This window comes from Scyliorhinus torazame, chromosome 9 (genome assembly GCF_047496885.1).
Source record: "Scyliorhinus torazame isolate Kashiwa2021f chromosome 9, sScyTor2.1, whole genome shotgun sequence".
NCBI classification, from domain to species: Eukaryota; Metazoa; Chordata; class Chondrichthyes; order Carcharhiniformes; family Scyliorhinidae; genus Scyliorhinus; species Scyliorhinus torazame.
In genome coordinates, this window is record NC_092715.1 from 158938251 (window position 1) to 158960776 (window position 22526).

Here is a 22526-nt window from a genome sequence, read left to right on the forward strand (position 1 = left end):
AAGTCTCTGCCACTGAATTTAGGAAGTTCTGGCCCTTGGTGTTTGCATACAGAGGGAGTAGTGATGCAACTGCTCACAAAAGTGGCCATTAGGAAGAGGGTGATGTTGGGTATGTCCATTCCCTTTCCCTCTTATGTTTGCAGATGAGGGTGACAAATGTACAAGCCTTTAGATAAAGGAGAAAAACAACTTACCCAACATCACCTCAACCTGATGGCCACCTTTCTGAGTAGCTGCATCACTCACCCTCCGTACGCAAGTTTCCTTTCCTCATGGATTACGAAATACTGCCGACCAGAACCATACTCTAATTTTCTTCCTGCAAGTCTGGGCAAATCCAGTCAAATTCAACTTGGCAGCTAAACCTTCATTTCCGTGAGTTTTACATTTTTGAAGTGACTTAACGGCCTTCGTCAAGCTGTCCAGAGTGTTTTTTGAGAGATTTTTTTTTTTAATATAGGAAAGACACCACTTCCAATGAAGGTTCTGTTTGTTCTATGACTGCAAGGATAGGCCATGTTTATCCTGGAGGATTTCCACATTGGCACCAAATGCACAGCCAGGCCTGACGATGCTGTATTTTCCAGGTGTGCCCAAGCCAACTACTGTTGATGCCAATCGACATTCAGGGTTCATCATGTTGCCAATAGATCCACCATCAACAACAAGACCCAGCAAAGGCCAAAGATCACAAAATTCCTCTGTGGTAAGTGTACTGGCTTGAGAGCTGAGATTGGCACTCGTCAAAGCCAGAGGTTCACCACACATCTGTGCTAACTTCTGAATAAATGGATGCTTGTCCAGAGTCCAGGTTTGGCTGGACTCCCCTACATACTGCTGACTGAGCCCTCCATGGTAGAAGACAGGAAGGACTGGGAAGCCGTGCAGTTTGTGGGCTTCATGGCTTACAGTCCGGCATTAAAGGATTTGCTGATCCTTAGTATGTCAGGCTGCGATGACGTGACTGACCCATCCTCTTCCTTCAGGTGGATAATCGCAGAACTTTCTCTGGGAGGAAACGTGAGCACATCTCATGCAGTCCCACGGAGCAGACTCTGGACCAGAAGATGATCTTGGTGGCTTCCACAGCAAAGGAGGAGTCCTGGTGGCTCTTGGAGATCCTCCCTGAAATTGACCCCCATCCAACTGCAGCGGAGCAGATTGTGCATGCCTTTCTGGACATTTCCCTTAGTCCTTTTCACCTTCTGAACACCTTTGAGGATGATGAATCTCTTGACTTTTGCCTTGATTGCTTTCCTCCAGTGCGTTGGGGACTCAAAGAAGGATTTTCCCGTTCTCCAACTTGTAATCTCTTTTGAGTTCCTCAGTGTTTTCTGGGGTTCCAACAATTTCACATTCAGTTTCCATGAACACCCTCTGCCAACCCTCTGTGTGGATAGCACACTTGCTTCACAGCTCCAGGGACCCAGGTTCGATTCCGGCATGGATCACTGCCTGTGTGGAGTTTGCACGTTCTCCCCGTGTGTGCGTGGGTTTCCTCCGGGTGCTCCGGTTTCCTCCCACAGTCCAAAGATATGCAGGTTAGGTGGATTGACCATGATAAATTGCCCTTAGTGTCCAAAATTGCCCTTAGTGTTGGGTGGGGTTACTGGGTTATGGGGATAGGGTGTTGACCTTGGGTAGGGTGCTCTTTCCAAGAGCCGGTGCAGACTCGATGGGCCGAATGGCCTCCTTCTACACTGTAAATTCTATGATAATCTATGAAACTCTCTGGTCTTCCTGTAGGTGACAGTCAGCCAGTGGTCAGAGACGAACACTTGATGTTCGTGGATCCGGCCACGGATGCTCAGGATACAAAGAGGAAGTCTATCCTGGAATGGACAGACTGATCTGGCCTTGATTGAGTGTTTATGCGTGGCGCTCCGTCTCACAGAGTTTTGAAGCAAAGAATCACTTGACCTCGCATTATTTTCACAGTAAAATTCAGGAAAATGCCTGCAATAACCTGCAATAACAAGTTGAGCAGATCAGAGTGGAGCCACTTACCTCATAAACTTTGCAAGCAGCAGAGAATATTGTTAGTTTACAAAAGGACACATTTTTGTTTCAGATAGAAGATTCCGATACGAAAATTGACAGGACTCTACCCGCTTTCTCCACCTCCCCAGAAATGATAGCCTGAAGCTGGAGTAATTGAGAAAGCAGAGGGCTGTGTCTTTCCTCAAAGATGCCTTTATGTTTCGTGCCTCAGCTGATCAGAGTGTGGGAGGGTGACATCTTGTGGCAGCTCTTTGCACTTGCCGTGCACACCATTTAGAGTGCGAGTGCTCCTGCAAACATAGTTTTCCTGCTATCCCTGGTGGCCAGTGGGATCAGAAAATTCACATCTGTTACCTGAATGTTAACTGTCACAGGGCACCCAAATTTTCTCCGTCCCGCCAACTGGCCAATGAGTTTCTCATTGTGGGCAGCCCCACACATTGATAATCCCCGGGTATGGGTGTGCTGCCGGCGCAACGGATAATCCCGCCAGCGGAGAATCCAGCCCCCTATTTATATCCCTTTGGAATCTCTTTGTATCCTCCTCACTGTTTACTTTCCCACCTAATTTAGTATTTTCAGCAAATTTAGACATGTAGATTATATTCAATCCTCCCTTCTACGTCTTTGGTATAAATTGTATAAAGCTGAGGCCTAAGAAGAATTTTTGGTGAACTTCATCAAATGCTTTTTGAAAATCTAAATACACTTGGCGGGATTCTCCATTGGCTGACATCGGAACGTGAGTGGACAGAGCATCGGTTTTGACGGCAAAATCGTGGTGGGCGCTGGTTTCACTCCAAATTACAATTCTCTGGTGCCTCAACAGTGGCAACAATGCGTTCCACTCTGCACGCAAAATAAACACATTTGGCATATCATGGGCTGGTCTGACCTGGTATTCTCTAGGGCCTGCGCGATTCTCTGCCTCCACCAGGGCGCATTCTCAATGGCGAGGTTCACTTGTGCTTTTAAACTTTGGGAATGATGCTCGATCAATGACTCCAGATGACAATTGAAGACTTTATTGGACTAGATGTTTCCCCCAGCAGCGCAGGTACAGAATGCAACTGCTAGGGAGACACAGACTCTTATACTCAGCCTTACTGGGCGGAACCAGCAGGCAGGCTTCACCAATGATCTTCCTGTCTCAGGTACCTCCCATACCAATGATCTTACAGCCTCAACCTAGGTACCGTAATACCCCTAATACCGACTACCACATTCACCCCCTGTTTAAAAAAAGGATGTCCGGCGGGGGTGGTGGTCTCACGTCATACAATGGTAGAGGTTATGAAGGTACCCGTTGGTGGTACAGTGTTTTGCCTTATTACATGTCACAACTATTTACAGTATTCATTTTACATGTACATATCAGAATGAAGCAATTAGTCGATCGGGGGCCCTGGTCGTCCTCTGTGATCGTCGCAGTTTCAGTGGTGATGCAGGCGCCAGCTCGGGCATCCGTGACTCCGGGAACGTGACTTTGGCTTCTTCGGTAGCTTCATCACCCCTGGGTGGGACCAGTGGAAGAACCGATCCACCTGGGAAGGGGGCAGGCATGGGGTACGCCGGTGGGAGAGAGGGTGGAGTTGGTGGGGGGGGGGGGTTGTGGGGGGGGGGGGGGGTTGTGGGGGGGGGATCCAACGGGCGCCAGGTCCCATAGGGAGGCCGTATCCTGCCGGCCGTCGGGGTACGCCACGTAGGCGTACTGAGGGTTAGCGTGAAGGAGATGGACTCTCTCTACCAATGGGTCCGACTTGTGCTCCCGCACGTGTTTGCGGAGCACAATGGGTCCAGGAGCTGCCAGCCAGGTTGGGAGCGAGGTCCCTGAGGAGGACTTCCTCGGGAAGACAAGGGGACATTCATGAGGTGTTTCGTTTGTCGTGGTACACAGCAGTGATCAGATGGAGTGGAGTGCATTGGGAAGGACCTCCTGCCAGCGGGAGACTGGGAAATTCCTGGACCGTAGGGCCAGTAGGACGGTCTTCCAGACCGTTCCGTTCTCCCTCTCTACCAGTCCGTTTCCCAGGGGTTATAACTGGTCGTCCTGCTCGAGGCGATGCCCTTGCGGAGCAGGAATTGACGCAATTCGTCGCTCATGAAGGAGGACCCCCTATCGCTGTGTATGTAGGCAGGGAAACCGAACAGGGTAAAAATACTGTGGAGGGCTTTTATGACGGTGACTGCGGTCATGTCGGGGCAGGGGATGGCGAATGGGAACCGGGAGTACTCGTCAATCACGTTCAGGAAGTATGTGTTGCGGTCGGTGGAGGGGAGGGGCCCTTTGAAATCCATACTGAGGCATTCAAAGGGACGGGAAGCCTGTTTCAGGTGCGCTTTCTCTGGCCTGTAGAAGTGAGGCTTGCACTCGGCGCAGATTTGGCAGTTCCTGGTGACTGTCCTGACCTCCTCGAGGAAGTAGGGCAGGTTGCGGGTCTTGATAAAATGGAAGAATCGAGTGACCCCCGGGTGGCAGAGGTCCTCATGGGGGGCCTGGAGTCGGTCCACTTGTGCGTTGGTGTGGGATAGGGCATCAGGTGGCTCCATGGATAGCTTGCCGGGATGATACAAGATCTCATAGTTGTAGGTGGAGAGCTCGATCCTCCACCGTAAGATCTTATCGTTCTTTATCTTGCCCCGCTGTGCATTATCGAATATGAAAGCTACCGACCGTTGGTCAGTGAGGAGCGTGAATCTCCTGCCGGCCAGGTAATGCCTCCAGTGCCGCACAGCTTCTACTATGGCCTGGGCCTCCTTTTCAACGGAGGAATGACGGATTTCTGAAGCATGGAGGGTGCATGAGAAGAAGGCCATGGGCCTGCCCGCTTGGTTGAGGGTGGCCGCCAGAGCTACGTCGGACACGCCGCTCTCAACTTGGAAGGGAAGAGATTCATCGATTGCGTGCATCATGGCCTTTGCGATGTCCGCCTTTATGCGGCTGAAGGCCTGGTGGGCCTCTGCCGACAGGGGGAAAACCGAGGATTGGATTAGTGGGCGGGCCTTGTCTGCATAATTGGGGACCCACTGGGCGTAATATTAAAAAAATCCCAGGCAGCATTTCAGGGCCTTGGAGCAGTGGGGGAGGGGAAACTCCATGAGTTCGGGATCTGGGCCTATGACTCCATCATGCCCTACGTAGCCGAGGATGGCTAGACGGTCGGTGCTGAACACGTATTTGTCCTTGTTGTAGGTTAAGTTAAGGGTTTTTGCGGTATGGAGGAATTTGCGGAGGTTGGTGTCGTGGTCCTGCTGGTCGTGGCCGCAGATGGTGACGTTGTCGAGGTACGGAAACGTGGCCCGCAAACCGTACCGGTCAACCATTTGGTCCATCACCCGTTGGAAGACCGGGACGCCATTTGTGACACCGAAGGGAACCCTTAGGAAGTGGTAGAGCCGCCCATCTGCTTCGAATGCAGTGTACTTGCGGTCGCCCGGGCGGATGGGGAGCTGGTGGTAGGCGGATTTGAGGTCCACCGTGGAAAAGACCTTGTATTGTGAAATCTGATTGACCAAATCAGATATGCGGGGGGGAGAGGGTATGCGTCGAACTACGTATACCTGTTGATGGTCTGACTATAATCGATGACCATCCAGTAAGTCTCCCCGGTCTTTACAACCACTACTTGCGCTCTCCAGGGGCTGTTGCTAGCCTCGATAATACCTTCTTTCAGTAGCCGCTGGACCTCCGACCTAATGAAAGTCTGGTCCTGGCACTGTACCGTCTGCTCCTGGTAGCGACGGGTTTGCAATCGGGGGTGAGGTTCGCAAAAAGGGAAGGCCCTTGAGGGTTGCGAGGCTGCAGACAGTGAGGGGGCGTATAGGGCCGCCGAATTTAAAGGTTAAGCTCTGGAGGTTGCATTGGAAGTCCAATCCCAGGAGCGTGGCAGCGCAGAGGTGAGGGAGGACGTAGAGTCGGAAATTTTTAAATTCTCTTCCCTGGACCGTGAGGTTCGCTACGCAGAACACCTTGATCTGTATGAAGCTCTCTGTGCTCCCAGAGTCGATCAGGAAGGATGTTTTGCGCCCGTTGATGAGCACGGTCGTCGTCGCGGTCGAGAGCGTTCGGGGCCGAGACTGGTCCAGGGTCACCGAGGCGAGTCATGGTAAAAGTTGAAGATTTTCCTCCGGCGGTCATCCAAATCGGTGTCCTGAGACTCCAGCCAAGATGGCGGCGCCCATGTGTCGCACATGGCTGGGTGGGGCAAGATGGCGGCGCCCACGCATCGCACGTGGTCCCTGGGGAACAAGATGGCTGCGCCCGGGGCTCACACGTGGCTCGGGAAAATGAAGATGGCGGCGCACGCGGCCCGTGGAGAGAGTTGTGGTGGCGGCCTCGGTTCGCCCCCGGAGACAGCGGCAACCACCCGGGCCTGGCATACCGCCACGAAATGGCCCTTTGTGGCCCAAGTGGCTGCTGCGCGATCGGGGACGTACACGCAGGCGTTTCGGGATGCCACATCCAGGGAGCTAGCAAGGGCCCGTGCCTCCTTGAGGCCTAGTGTCTCTTTCTCCAGCAGCCGCTGATGGATTTGGGAGGACAGCATACCTGAAACGAATGCGTCCCGGATTAATAGTTCTGTGTGGTCGCTGGGTGAAACTTGTGGGCAGTCACAGTTCCTACCTAGAACCAGGAGCGCGCGGTAGAATTCATCCAGCGATTCCCCTGGGATTTGTCACCTTGTCGCTAGCAGATATTGGGCATAAACCTGGTTTACTGGGCGAATGTAGTGTCCTTTCAACAGGGTTATCGTGGCCTCAAAATCGTCCGCATCCTCGATGAGGGTGTAGATCTCTGGGCTCACCCTTGAGTGGAGAACTTGCAGTTTCTGGTCCTCCGTGGGTGCAGTCGTGGCCGTCCTGAGGAATCCTTTGAAGCACGCCAGCCAGCGTTTGAAGATTGCACTGAGTTTGCCGCGTGGGGGCTGAGTTGCAGACATTCCGGCTTGATTCGGCGCTCCATTCTTTAAAATCGAGTCCAATAAATTGATGCTCGATCAATCACTCCAGAAGCGAGACTGGATGACAATTGAAGGCTTTATTGGACTAGATGTTTCCCCCAGCACCGCAGGTACAGAATGCAGCTGCTAGGGAGACACAGACTCTTATACTCCGCCTTACTGGGCGGAACCAGCAGGCAGGCTTCACCAATGATCTTGCTGTCTCAGGTACCTCCCACACCAATGATCTTACAGCCTCAACCCAGGTACCTTACCACAGGGAAACAGGCGCATTGGCTGATGAGGGAGAGAGGGGAGATAGGACATGGAGACGGGCTGCCGGTCCTGACACTGGCCGGCCTGGCTATGGTGGGGGGCTGCCGCGGTCGGGGTGGGAGTGACAGGGGGAAGGGCCGTGGAGACAGGGTCTGCGGCGTTGCCCAGGCATGGCGCGCCATTGCTGTGGTCAGCAAACAGCCATCTTGCTGCGTACCCCACTGACTACCCACCTTCGTCTGTGCTTCTGTAGACTGCCATTAGCCGTATGGCTGCTCATACCACCACATCCCAGCCCCACTCTCCAACCCCACCATTTACCTCACACCAGCCCCCACCCCACTACCCCCGCATCCCATCCTCCGCTATATCCCTCCCCCCCCCCCCGGCCACTGGAATCATGTGGCCTGCCCAAGTGCAACATAGCCCCTCCGGTGGAGTGCTGGACGGGGGGCACGGAGCGCACCGCTGGCATGGGCAGCGCTAGCTGATGGTACCCCTGGCTGCTGGGATGGGCAGCAGGGCCAAAGGCCCCCACAGTGCCGGGCAGGGGGGGTGGACATGAGGGGGCAGAGTTTACAGTGCCAACTGGGAGCACCTTGTAGCCCATTGGACCTGGTTAGGCACGAGGGTACGCACCATGCTAACATGTCAGCCTTTCACCCCCTGCAGACCATGGATATCGGAATACAACCAGCAATGGTGGCCTTCCTACTGGTTGCAGCAGCCCTGGGGGTTGCCCTATGGCTGCACGAGCAGGTGCTGCTTGAGGAGAAGGAAGCTGCAGCAGTGGACCTTGCCCCCCAGAGGAACAGGAGGCAGCCGCTAAGGATAGAGAGCCAAAAGGCCGAGGAGAAGGAGTTGCAAAGGAGGCGCAAAGTGTGTTCCGGCAACGCCTGTCATTCAAGGACCTACCGGACCGGGCATGCCGTCGAAGACTCCCGCTGAGCTGGGAGACAGTGCTACATATCTTCCAGATGATGGCACATGGGGGTGTCCTCCCCCATCTGGGAATGGGGGAGGACACCCGTTCCGGTGGCCGTCAAGGTGACAGCCGCCCTGAACCTTTACGCTACGAGTCCTTCCAGGCGCCGCGTGGGGACCTGTCCGGAATCTTATAGAATTCAGTGCACAGGTGCATTTGTGCCATCATGAAGGCCCTATATGCCCAGTCGGCACAATACATCCATTTCAATGTGGACTGAGCCCACCAGGGTTCACTGCCATCGCGGAGATGTGTTTGGCTCCTGTGTGACAGCGGTTACTCACAGCGGTCATGGCTGATGATACCTGTCTGGAGGCCACAGGCTGACACGAACACCTGCTACAACGACGCCCATGCCGCGACCAGGGGCGTGATCAAGCAGTGCTTCGGCCTCCTGAAGTTGTGGTATAGGTGCTTGGAATGCTCTAAAGGGGCCCTCCAGTATGGCGCTGGAAAGGTTGCCTGCATCATGGAGGCCTGCTGCAACCTCCACACATCGTGCAGCAGAGCAACGTGCTGAAGGAGGAGGATGAACGCCAGACCTCGTCCAATGAGGAGGATACGGGGGAGGCCAAGGATGGGCAGGACATGGGGCCCAGGCAGGCAGGGGAGGCGCACGACGAGAGCACCAGGGTCAACATGCACGGGACGTGCTGATCGCCTCCACGTTTAACGACTAGGGCAAGGTGGACTGGCCAGGGGCATGGACAGAGCGTACCCACCCCCCGGCCACCCCCCAGCTTGCAAACCTCTCCGCGATACATACCTGCCGCACTGCGGGATGCGGGCCCTGGGTTAGCAGTAACAGTGGGTGTGGTCAATGGGATAGAGAATGATGACAACCCGCTCTGCGATGAGCTCTGGTGCTCCGTGTTGTTTGACGTCTGATTCCTGTCCACGGTAGTACTTTCCACCGTCCATCTGCGAGATCCCTGCATGAAAGCTGACCATTCCATCACACGGTCTCATCGAATCCCTGGAGTGACGGAGGTGGGGAAGGTAGTGGTGCTGGGGGCACCAGAGCACTGAGCGCTGGCTGAACTGCAGTCCATGAGCCAAGCCACCCCCCACCCACCCACAGCCCCTCTGCAGCCAGCCCAGACCAGCCCACCCCCTCACACCCTTCTAATAGAGCACTGAGGCAGGTTGTAACATCATGCAAAGATGTTTAATGTGAAAACATATATATGGATATGTGCGCTAGTCCCTATCACTAAACTGTGCCCTGCACCTGTGCCAACTTAACTGGTGTCTACTTTTCTGGACTTTCTGGGCCCTAATGCTACATTAAGGTGGATACATCAGGAGTGGAGGCAGCCTGCTGTGATTCCCACCCTGTGACCTGGGTCCCCTTTCGCGACTGTCTTCTGGGGCGACCCAGCCTGGCCCTCCTCTCCTCCACGGCGCCCAACAGGGTCTCAAGTTCCGCATTGGTGAATCGCATCCCGCTCTCCTTGCTGCCATTTGTTGGCTGGGATGGCGCGTGTAGGGAGTGGAGTGCTAACATGCGGCGGAGTTTGTCAGTCTCTCGACTGTCAATCCCGGCTCTGGCGAATAAGACATCATGTTTCATTGGAATTGGTCATGTTCCATGTGGCGTCAGTGCTAGCCCATTAACGATTGATGAATTGGTCTTGGAATGGCACCAGTTTTGTGTGGTAGTACACCACTGATTCAGTCCTTGCATCAACAATAGTTTCTGAAACGGAGAATCCAGCCCAAGTAATCTTCCATTGGAGATGGAAATGAGAAGATTTTGTTTCCTCAGAGGGTCGTGAATCTTGGAAACGCTCTTCCTCGGAGAGGGGTAATACAGGGGGCGGGATTCTCCGGTTCTCCAGCCGCATGTTTCTCAGTGGCACACCCTTCGCTGGCGGCGGGATTCTACCTTCCCGCTGCTTGCCATTGGAATTTCCCATTGAAACCACACCACGCTGAATATTTTTAAGGCAGAGGTAGATAGATTCTAGACTAACAAGGGAGTTAAAGGGGTGGGTGGACTGTGGAGGTGAAGCCACAATCAGATCTTACTAAATGGCAGAGCAAGCGCCAGGGACTGAGTTGCCTACTCCTAAATCATAGGTTTGTTTTTAAAAGTTTTCCTGATGTGATCCTAGTCTCTAAAGTGCCATTATTTTTGTTAAGCTCTCTGTCCCTTCCTGATCCACTCTGCTAAACTTTACGCAGGTCAATACTCTGCTGTACAGACTCAAAGTTTCACTCATTGCTTTTGAATTGACTATTTCTGGCATTCTTCTACCACTCAGCTCATTCGTTCAAAGCCCTCTCTACTGTCCAAGTTATTCAATTCATCAGGAAACTGGTCCCACCCTGGTTTAAAGTAGAATCTGTCCCAATGGAACAGATCCCTCTTCCTTCTTGAAAACAATCCTTTCATTCTAGGACTGAGTCGAGTCAACCTTAGCTGCAGTTTCCTCCAAGATTAGTATATCCGCCTTTAGTCAAGGAGATCAAACTGTATAAAATAGTTCAGGTGTGTGCTCATCAAGATAATAAGCAATTGCAGAAATATAATTGAGTATTCGAATCTGTCTGGCCCTATGGCAATTTGCACATGTTTCAGATAACAATGTAGTGATTATTATCTATGTTAAGTCCCGGGAACTTAAAGCAGCTGATTGGCTGCCAGTAAAGTCCATAAACTGGACCAAACCAAGCAGCACAACTCACTGGGGGTGTCCTGAGGTCAGACGAAATAGCACCTCTGAGGGGGTGTCCAATTTTGTTTTAAAATTAAAAGTGTAGTCCATATTTTGGGCAGCACGGTAGCATAGTGGTTTGCACAATTGTTTCACAGCTCCAAGGTCCCAGGTTCGATTCCCGGCTTGGGTCACTGTCTGTGCGGAGTCTGCACGTTCTCCCTGTGTGTGCGTGGGTTTCCTCCGGGTGCTCCGATTTCCTCCCACAGTCCAAAGATGTGCAGGTTAGGTGTGTTCTGCTGCAAAACAGAGAAACAAATTAGATCTGGTATTGTGCAACAAGATACGATCATTTAATGACTTCATGGTGAAGACACCTCTAGTTAGCTGTATATGATTGAATGTCACATTCAGTTTCAGAGAAGTGTGGGTCCAAACTAATATTTTAAATCAACATGAAGGCAATTATGAGAGGAGAGCATAATAGCAGAACTAGCTAGAATGAACTGATAAATTGGGTTAAGAGGTGGTCAATAGAGACATTTAAAGGACTATTTCAGAATACAGGTACCGGACTCTGTATCTGAGAAGCTCAGGACCAGACACGTTCCAGGTATTGTGATTTTCCACATTTTGGATTATGCAATGTGCAGGTTGGTGGGGGAATAGGGTAACTTTAAGCCGGGCTGATTTCACCATCAAGCTGGACCCAGCTGGGATGGGAAAAGGACGGGATGAGGGGCAGACAAAGCTGGCTTCCACAATTAATCCAGGACCCTAAAAAAGGGGGATCAGTGTGCCATGACCTGGATATGATGGCCAGCAATGCCTGATGAATGACATATCTAGGAAGTGGAGGGAGGTGGGGCTGGTGAGGGCGAGGGATTTGTACCTGGGGAAGAGGTTTGCAGATCTGGAAGGGCTGCGGGAGAGGGCGGAGCCGCTGAAGGGAAGTGAATTTGGCTATATGCAGGTGAGGGATTTTTTGCGGAAGGACTTTCTCAAGCTGCTGGAGTATACTCTGCTGGAGTGGTTGGTGCTCCCGGATGTGGAAAGGGAGGGCAGGATTGGTGATATATATGGGTGGCTGGGGGAGCAGGTGGTGAGGATTAAGAATAAATGAGAGGAGGAGCTGGGGGGGAGATAGGGTCGGGAGTGTGGAGTAGGGTAAATTCAACTTTGTCGTGCGTGAGGATAAGTATTTTCAATTTAAGGTGACGCACAGGTTGCATATGACTTGGGCAAGGATGAGTGGGTTCTTCCAGGGGGGGCAAATGACTGAGAAGGGTGGGCGAGGACCAGCAAATCACAGCACATGTTCTGTGGTTGCGAGAGGTTGGAGAGATACTGGGAGGCGGTACTCGGGAATGTTATTGAAGATTTGGGGGGAGAGGTCAGGCCGGACCCTATGGTAGGGGAGGAGGGTTGATGTCGTGGTCTTCGTCTCTCTAATTGCCCAGCGAAGGATATTGTTGGATTGGCGATCGGCAATGCCACCGAGGGGGGGGGGGGGGGGGGGGGGGGGGGCTGGCGGCGGCCTGGCTGGGGGATCTGTATGACTTCCTTATCTGGAAAAGATCAAGTTTGAGTTGAGGGGATCAGCGGAAGGCTTTGTGACACGTTGGAGACGGTTCATGAGGAACTATTTGTCGCGGGTGGGTGGGGGGAGGAAGAGGATGGAGAGGGGGTGAATAGGGGGGAAAAGTGCACAAACTCTGAACTGTGGAGATGTTGATAATGTTTCTGATTCATGTTCTGGAATATGTTCTGAATAAAATATGTTTTTTAAAAAATGCCTGATGAGGATTTTAGTTTCTCGTGGGATCCTTCTGCATTTTGGGACGCTGGATAAGGGGAGTGGTAGTCATACACAGAATAAGTACATTCCAATGACAAAGAAAAATCTTAAGGAGAAGGCCCACCAAGTACGGTGAATTAAAAAAGTTATAATGGGCGTGATTCTCTGGAAAGATTTCTCAGTGCAGTAGCGAGCGGAAACTGCCGCGAGCTTTCCGGCGTTCGGCCCAGCGAGGCCGAGAATACTATTCAATGTTAATTGGTCCACGGGCCTTTCGCCGCAAAAGAAGGCTCGCCAGGTGATTCGCCGGCACCATGCTCGTCAGACCCCACTAACAAGGGTGAGCAGCACTTAAGCAGCACTTGCTCAGCCAACCCCAGCCAGCTTGCAATACTGACGTCCAGGAGACTGGCCCCAAGATTCGGGGATGAAGACCTGGGGAGGCTCCGAGACGCAGTGGAGGCCAGGAGAGATGTCCTGTTCTCCCGAGGGTCCTGGAGGGTCAGCCACTGGGCAGTCAGTGCTGGTTTGGATGAGGTGGCGGTGACTGTAAGCTCCAGGAGCGTGACCAGGAGAACTGGCCAGATAAAAGACAATGACTGACACTGGGCAGCACGAATGAGTAGACACCAACGACCCCCCCCCCCACTCCCCCCGAGACTCTTCCACCCCCACATGAGCACCCATCCCCCCAACACTCCACATGACCCCAACACTCCACATGACCCCCAACCCACCCTTCACCGCGCTCTCCCTTCAACCCCTCCCCCACCACTGTGAACCACGCATGTGGCTAACGATGCCCTCTCTGTGTCGCCTCAGGAAAATCTCTCCCACAATCGCCTGGAGAGGGCCCAGACTGGCAGAGGGGGGCCCAGACTGGCAGAGGGGTGCCAGACCTAAGAATCCTCACTTTCTTCAAGGAGCAGGCCCTGGAGGTGACTGGGGTGGCCGAGGACAGGGCGGTCACGGGGGCTGGCGGACGCTGCAGAGATGAAGAACCACCAGGTTCCACCCGGAAGACCTGTCAAACGTGAGTTGTTGCCTTACTGACTGACCCATCCATCCCACTGACCACATGTCCATTCTCCCACAGGTCCTCCAGCCGACGGCACCGGCCCATCCCGGGTGGCCTCCTCTCCAGCCTCCCAGGAGACCACCTCAGAGGGGAGCCCCGAGGAAGACATAATCAAAGCATCACAGCTGTCACTCCACCCTCCACCAGCGCAGAACACACACCTCGGTGGGAAACGTTTGTCAGGCTTCTGGGGCACAATCTGGTGAGCATCACACAGCTGCTGATGCACATCAGGTGGGGGCAGGACTCGCACGCAAGACAACAGTTGGAGGTCTGCTGGATCCCAGATTCCAGCTGGTGCAAGTCTGATGCTGAGCCTATGGAAGAGGTGCACCCGGAGCTGATGGAGACGGTAGGGAGCAGTCAGGACATTCAGAGGGAGATGTCAGTGCCACTCCAGCAGACCCATAGAGTCCCCGAGGCTACGGGCGCTGGAGATGTCGCCGGCAATGCGTGGCACCAAGGCCAACACTGCTAGGGTGGTGACTGCAGTGGAGAGCCTGGTGCACGATGTTGGCACCATTAGAGGTGTCCAAGGCGTCATGCAGTCGGTGACATCAGGCCATGGCTGAGGGTCTCGGCAGAGTGTCCGATTCCCTGGGGGATGTGACCCAATACCAGGCTGACCTTGATGAGGTTCTGCGGGACATGTCCTGCCCTCAGATGGGCATAGCTGAGGTGCTGCGGTGCTTGTCCCAGTCCCAGGTGGGCATTGCTGAGGTGCTACAGAGCCTGGCCCAGTCACTGAGGATCATTGCCGACCGTGTCGACAAGATGGTGCAGGCAGTGCCTTCCCATCGAGATCACAAAGGCCTTTTTTAAGAGAGTAGGCAGGAGTATTATGGGGTTTGTGTGGGCGAATAGGACCCCGAGGGTAAGGAGAGGGTTTCTGGAACGCAGTAGGGACCGAGGAGGGATGGCGCTGCCGAACCTAGGGAGCTACTACTGGGCAACAAATGTGGCGATGATCCGTAAGTGGGTGATGGAGGGAGAGGGGGCGGCATGGAAGAGGTTGGAGATGGCGTCCTGCAAAGGTTCGAGCCTGGGGGCGCTGGTGACGGCACCGCTGCCGCTCTCGCCGTCAAAGTACACCACGAGTCCGGTGGTGGCGGCAACGCTAAAGATCTGGGGCTAGTGGAGATGACACAGGGGTGCAATGGGAGCCTCGGTGTGGTCCCCGATCAGGGGTAACCATCGGTTTGTCCCGGGGAGGATGGACGGGGGGTTTCAGAGCTGGCATCGGGCGGGATTAGAAGAATGGGGGACCTGTTCATTGACGGGACGTTTGCGAGCCTAGGGGCACTAGGGGAGAAGTTTGAGATACCCCAGGGAAATGCTTTTAGATACATGCAGGTGAGGGCGTTTGTGAGGCGGCAGGTGAGGGAATTCCCGTTGCTCCCGGCACAGGACATTCAAGACAGGGTGATCTCGAGTGTATGGGTCGGGGAGGGCAAGGTTTCGGCAATATACCAGGAGATGAAAGAAGAGGGGGAAACGTTGGTAGAGGAGCTGAAGGGTAAATGGGAGGAGGAGCTGGGGGAGGAGATTGAGGAGGGGTTATGGGCTGATGCCCTAGGTAGGGTTAATTCCTCCTCCTCATGTGCCAGGCTCAGCCTGATACAATTTAAGGTGGTCCACAGAGCGCACTTGACGGGGGCGAGGTTGAGTAGGTTTTTTGGGGTAGAGGACAGATGTGGAAGGTGCTCAGGGAGTCCGGCGAACCATGTCCATATGTTTTGGTCATGCCCGGCACTGGAGGGGTTCTGGAGAGGAGTGGCAGGAACAATATCTCAGGTGGTGAAAGTCCGGGTCAAGCCAAGCTGGGGGCTGGCACTATTTAGAGTAGTGGACGAGCCGGGAGTGCAGGAGGCGAAAGAGGCTGGCATTCTGGCCTTTGCGTCCCGAGTAGCCCGGCGAAGGATCTTGCTAACGTGGAAGTAGGCGAAGCCACCCAGCGTGGAGGCCTGGACAAACGACATGGCTGGGTTCATTAAGCTGAAGAGGATAAAGTTTGCCTTGAGAGGGTCTGCGCAGGGGTTCTACAGGCGGTGGCAACTGTTCCTAGACTATCTTGTGGAGCGTTAGAGGAAGGTCGGTCAGCAGCAGCAGCAACCCGGGGAGGGGGAGGGGGGAGGGGGGAGGGGGGGACGGGGGAGGGGGTGAAGGGGAGGGGGGGGAAGGGGGAGGGGGAAGGGGTGGAGGGGGGGTTGAGGGGGGAAGGGGGTAGGGGGGAGAGGAGGGGGGAAGGGGGAGGGGGAAGGGGGGGAGGGGGAAGGGGTGGAGGGGGGGTTGAGGGGGGAGGGGGTAGGGGGGAGAGGAGGGGGTTGAGGGGGAGGGGGGGAGGGGGAGGGGGGAGGGGGAGGGGGGGAGGGGCAGGGGGGAGGGTAAGGAGGGGGGAGGGGGTGGAGGGGAGGGGAGGGGTGAGGGGCAGGGGGGAGGGGAAGAGGGGGGAGGGGTGAGGGGGAGGGGTGAGGGGGAGGGTGAGGGTGAGGGGGAGGGGAGGGGGGAAAGGGGGAGGGGGAGATTGGGAGGGGGGAGGGGACGTGGGGGAGGGGGTGGGAGGGGGGAGAGGGAGGGGGGTGGGTGGGGGGGGAAGGGGGAAGGGGGGAGGGGGAGGGGGAGATTGGGAGGGGGAAGGGGAGGTGGGGGAGGGGGTGGGAGGGGGGAGAGGGAGGGGGGTGGGTGGGGGGGGGAAGGGGAGAGGGGTGGAGGGGTGGAGGGGGGAGGGGGGAAGGGGAGAGGGGGAAGGGGAGGGGGGGAGGGGGGGAAGGGGAGGGGGGTAGGGTGGGAAGGGGAGTGGAGGGGGTGGGGGGAGGGGGGAGTGGAGGGGGCGGGGGAGAGGGCGGGGGAGGGGCATGGGGGAGGGGAAGGAGGGGGAGGGGGGAGGGGGAGGGGAAGGAGGGGAGAGGGGAATGAAGGGGGAGGGGGATGGAGGGGAGGGGGATGGGGAGGGGGGATGGGGAGGGGGGAGGGCGGGAGGAGGGGGTGGAGGAGGGGGAGGGGGGAGGGGGAGATTGGGAGGGGGCGGGAAGGGGAGAGGGGAGGGGGAGGGGAGGTGGGGGAGGGGGGGGAGGAGGTGGGGAGGGGGGGGAGGAGGTGGGGAGGAGGGGGAGGGGAGGTGGTGGAGGGGGAGGGAGGGGGGGAGGGGAGGGGGGGGAGGGGAGGGAGGGGAGGGGAGAAGGGGGGTTTGCCTAGGGGGTGTTTGAGCAAGAGAACACATGAACGTTTTGGGAAACTGGCATGTATGGGAGGGAGCCAGTGTACAAATCTCTGTAACATATCGTTTTACCATGTATATGTCTTGCTATGTGCGTTTTCTTTCTATTTTGTTACAAGGGGGGTATTGTTTGTAAGAGTGAAAAATTGTGTTAAAAAACTTTAATAAACATATTTAAAAAAAAGATGGTGCAGGCATCGGGAAGCCAGGTCTTGGCAGAGCCAGATGATGCAGGGGCACCCAGGGCTTGAACCAGCTGCCCCTCCATCCCAAGGAGAACCCCGGGGCCATATGGGCACCGTCCAGGAGGAGGGGACGCTGGGTGGCAACCCTGAACTATCCCATGGAGTGGGCACAGTGGCCACCAGCTCCCACGAGTTCCACCCCTCTGATGAGATCGTGTCTCGCAGCCAGCACACGGAACAGGGCGGCACGGCTGTCCATGTGCTCTCAACAAGCGCGCTGGGTGTGGTAAACCACTGTTGCACCGCTATTAGGTGATGTATTGTAGGACCTGTACTACAGGTACGTTGGTAGTCCCTGCCTGCTGGCTCCGCCCAGTAGGCGGAGTATAAATATATGTGTCCTCCATGCTGCAGCCATTTCGCTAGCTGCTGCTTAGAGCAATAATGCCTCAGTTGTACCCAACTCAAGTCTTTGTGCAATTGATCGTGCAATTTATTGCTCTAAGATTTACAAAAGATGGACCTCCGTATCAAACCGGATCACCTGCAGCTGGATCCGCATTCAAGCGACGCCAAAAAAGGACTTTCAACACTGGCTAGCTTGTTTTGAGGCGAACATCAACCCGGCGCCCAGCCCTGTCTCGGAGGCTCAGAAGATACAGATCCTGTACTCAAGGTTGAGCTACAGCGTCTTTCCGTTAATCCAGGACGCGCCGAACTATGCCGAAGCCATGACGCTTCTCAAAGAGAATTACGTTCAAAAGACGAACACGCACGTACTCGCCACTCGCTCTCAACTCCCTGGTGAGTCCATAGAAGACTTCTGGCGGGCCCTAATCCCACTCGTCCGGGACTGTGATTGTCGGGCCGTTACGGCCACTAAATATTCAAACCTCCTCATGCGGGACGCGTTTGTTACGGGGCTGGGGTCGGACCTCATACCCCAGCGACTGTTAGAAGGGGCCACGCTCGACCTAGCAGAGACAAAGAAACTAGCGCTCTCTATGACGGTCGCCTTGCGCAACGTTCAGGCCTACACCCCCAGCCGCGCGGCCCACCCCTCCTACGCATCGTGGACCCCACAGACGGCCGCCCCAGCGGGGCCCTTACCCAGCCAATACGCCTGCGCCACGTCCCAGCCAGCGAACCCTGGGGGACCCCGGTTACTTTTGTGGCCAACAGAAACACCCCCGCCAACGCTGCCCGGTGCGCGCTGCCCTTTGTAAAGCTTGTAGCAAGAAGGGGCACTTCGCCACGGTGTGCCAGGCCTGCGCAGTCGCCGCTATCGCCCCTACCCCCCTCGTTTACGAACAATGGGTGCTGCCATCTTCACCTCCCCGGACCATGCGCAGCCAGTGGGCACCGCCATCTTCTCCCCCTCAAACCACGCGCGGCCAGTGGGCGCCGCCATCTTCCCCTCCGAGCAACACGTGTGGCCCATGGGCCCCGCCATCTTGTTCAACCCCCGCCACGTGCAGCCCATGGGTGCCGCCATTTTGTCCTCCTCAAGATCTTCAGGCGCCGGCATCTTGTCTTCCTCGCGGCACATGGGCACCGCCAGCGTTCCACGACTTGGGCCCCTCAGACTCCCCATCATCCGACACCAACGACGACCGACCACGACTCGCCTCAGTGACCATCGACCAGTCTCGTCCGCACAACCTGGCCACCGCATCGACCAGTGTTAAAATCAACGGACACGTGACCTCTTGCCTGCTGGACTCCGGGAGCACCGAAAGCTTCATCCACCCAGATATGGTAAGGCGCTGCTCCGTCATGGTACACCCTGCCAACCAAAAATCTTCCTGGCATCCGGATCCCATTCCGTGGTGATCCGGGGGTACTGTACGGTCACACTCACGGTCCAGGGCATAGAATTCAGCGGCTTCTGCCTCTACGTCCTCCCTAACCTCTGTGCTGCCCTACTACTCGGCCTGGACTTCCAGTGCAACTTCCAGAGCCTAACCCTGAAATTCGACGGGTCCCTACCACCCCTCACTGTGTGCGGCCTTGCGACCCTAAAGGTCGATCTGCCTGACCTCTTCGCAAATCTAACCTCAGATTGCAAACCCGTCGCCACCAGGAGCAGACGGTACAGCACCCAGGACAGGACCTTCATCAGGTCCAAGGTTCAGCGACTGCTTTGGGAAGGCATCATCGAGGCCAGCAACAGCCCCTGGTGAGCCCAAGTGGTAGTAGTTAAAACTGGGGAGAAACATAGAATGGTCGTGGACTACAGCCAGACCATCAATCGGTACATGCAGCTCGACACGTACCTCCTCCCACGCATATCTGATATGGTCAATCAGATTGCACAGTACCGGGTCTTCTCAATGGTAGACCTCAAATCCGCCTACCACCAACTCCCCATTCGTAAATCGGACCGTCCATACACTGCCTTCGAGGCAGATGGCCGCCTCTATCACTTCCTCAGGGTTCCCTTCGGCGTCACCAACGAGGTCTCGGTCTTCCAAAGGGAGATGGACCGAATGGTCGACCGGTACGGTTTGCGGGCCACCTTCCCGTACCAAGACAACGTCACTATTTGCAGCCATGGTCAGCAGGGCCATTACGCCAACCTTGCCAAATTTCTCCACATCGGCACTCTCCTAAACCTCACCTACAACAAGGAGAAGTGCGTGTTTAGCACGACCCGCTTAGCCAGCCTCGGCTATGTGGTCCAGAAGGGAGTTATGGGGCCCGATCCCGACCACATGCGCCCCCTCTTGGAGCTCCCCCTCCCCCAAGGCCCTCAAACGCTGCCTGGGGTTCTTTTCGTACTACGCTCAGTGGGTCCCAAACTATGCGGACAAGGCCCGCCCACTCATACAATCAACCCATTTTCCCCTGACGGCCGAGGCACAACAGGCCTTCGCCCGGATCAGAGCTGATATTGCCAAGGCCGGGGTGCACACAGTCGGCGAGACACTGCCCTTTCAAGTAGAGAGCGACGCATCAGACGTCGCCCTAGCCGCCACCCTCAATCAGGCACGCAGACGCGTGGCATTCTTTTCCCGCACCCTTCATGCCTCAGAAATTCGGCACTCATCCGTCGAAAAGAGGCCTAAACTATCGTTGAAGCTGTGCGGCATTGGAGGCATTACCTGGCCGGCAGGAAATTCACTCTCCTCACTGACCAATGGTCGGTAGCCTTCATGTTCAATAACACACAGCGGGGCAAGATCAAGAATGATATGATCTTGAGGTGGAGGATCGAGCTCTCCACCTACAATTACGAGATTTTGTATCGCCCCGGTAAGCTCAACGAGCCCCCAGACGCCCTTCCCGAGGTACATGCGCCAGCGCACAGGTAGACCGACTCCGGACCCTGCACGACAGTCCAGGAGTCACACGGTTGTACCATTTCATAAAGGCCCGCAATCTGTCCTACTCCGTCGAGGGAGTACGGACAATCACCAGGGACTGCCAGGTCTGTGCGGAGTGCAAGCCGCACTTCTACCGGCCAGACTGTGCGCGCCTGGTGAAGGCCTCCCGCCCCTTTGAACGCCTCAGCATGGATTTCAAAGGGCCCCTCCCCTCCACCGACCGTAATACGTATTTTCTCAGTGTGGTCGATGAGTACTCCAGATTCCCCTTCACCATCCCATGCCCCGATATGACGTCTGCCATCGTCATCAAAGCCCTCAACACAATCTTCGCTCTGTTCGGTTTCCCCGCCTACATCCACAGTGACAGGGGATCCTCATTCATGAGTGATGAGCTGCGTCAGTTCCTGCTTAGCAGGGGTATCGCCTCCAGCAGAACGACCAGCTACAACCCCCAGGGAAACGGACAGGTAGAGAGGGCGAATGGGACGGTATGGAGGGCTGTCCAATTGGCCCTACAATCCAGGAACCTCCCAGCCTCCCGCTGGCAGGAGATCCTCCCTGATGCACTACACTCCATTCGGTCACTACTGTGCACCGCCACGAACAACACACCCCATGAACGCCTTTTTGCCTTCCCCAGGAAGTCCACATCCGGGGTGTCGCTCCCGACTTAGCTCGCAGCTCCAGGACCCGCCTGCTCCAGAGGCACGTCCGACTCCACAAGGCGGACCCGTTGGTAGAAAGGGTGCAATTGCTCCATGCAAACCCCCAGTATACCTCCGTGGCGTACCCCGACGACCGCCAGGATACTGTCTCCCTCAGGGACCTGGCACCAGCAGGTCACACATACCCCCCTGGCCCGGCACCGCCCTCCCCTCCCCCGGCGCTCCCAGCAACAACCCCCCCGTAACCATCCGTCCTCCCCCCGCACACGCCCGAGGATGAAGAGGGTTTTGGCACGCTCCCGGAGGCTCCGGACATCAGACCAGCATCGGCATCGCCGCCACCACTACGTCCGGCACATCAAGGCCCAGACCGGTTAAACCTCTAACTGGTCCACTGGACTTCAAAAGACATTTTTTTTTCTCTCTCTCAAATGTCAATGTAAATGTAAAAAAAGGAAACCATTTGTTATATATAGTTCTCTAACACACCCGCCGGACTCAATTTTAACAGGGGGTGAATGTGGTAAACCACTGGGGCACCTCTATTAGGTGATGTATGGTAGGACCTGTACTACAGGTACGTTGGTAGTCCTTGCTTGCTGGCTCCACCCAGTAGGCGGAGTATAAATATGTGTGTCCTCCATGCTGCAGCCATTTCGCCAGCTGTTGTGGGAGGCCACACATCTTAGAGCAATAACGCCTCAGTTGTACCCAACACAAGTCTTTGTGCAATTCATCGTGCATCACCGGGCACTCCGGCCCCAGAAGACGCCCACCATAGGCCATGGGACAAGATAAGCAGCTGGTTGCCTCCATCTCAGGTGTGCATCCTGGGGACACACCTAGATGTAGCGGTAGAGGTGAGGATGGCAAAGCACGTTGAGGATCACTGAGGGCATCAGGGGAGGGAGGAGAGGGTGGGGGTGAGATTGGGGAGGGGCGACACCATCGGAAGAGTAAGGAATTGTAAAACACAATAAACACCCTTGACCACAAGCAGTATGATGCCTCTGTCCTTTTCTTCCGCAATGCGACCCGACCTCTGACACTTCGCCCATCTCTCCAGGCATCTCCCCCCTCCCCATAGCACTTAGCCATGATAGCAATAGCCTTCAGCCACACGGCCAGAGGCTTCGGCAATCGGTGGGGGTTATGGGTGGCCAGTGGGACAGACGGGTAGGGGCAAGGGTTGCCCCTGGGACAGGTACATATGGTCCAGAGTTTGGCGTAATGGCCCCCCTACCCATGGCGGCCTATCCCTTCAGAAGGTGCCCAATACCCCGCCGAGCAGTTCCCTGCAGAAGCCCTTCCGCCAGGTTCGCGTTTTTCCAAAAGGAGTACTATTCGGCACCAGCGTGACCGCTTGTTGGGGAGGCAGATGAATGACAGGAG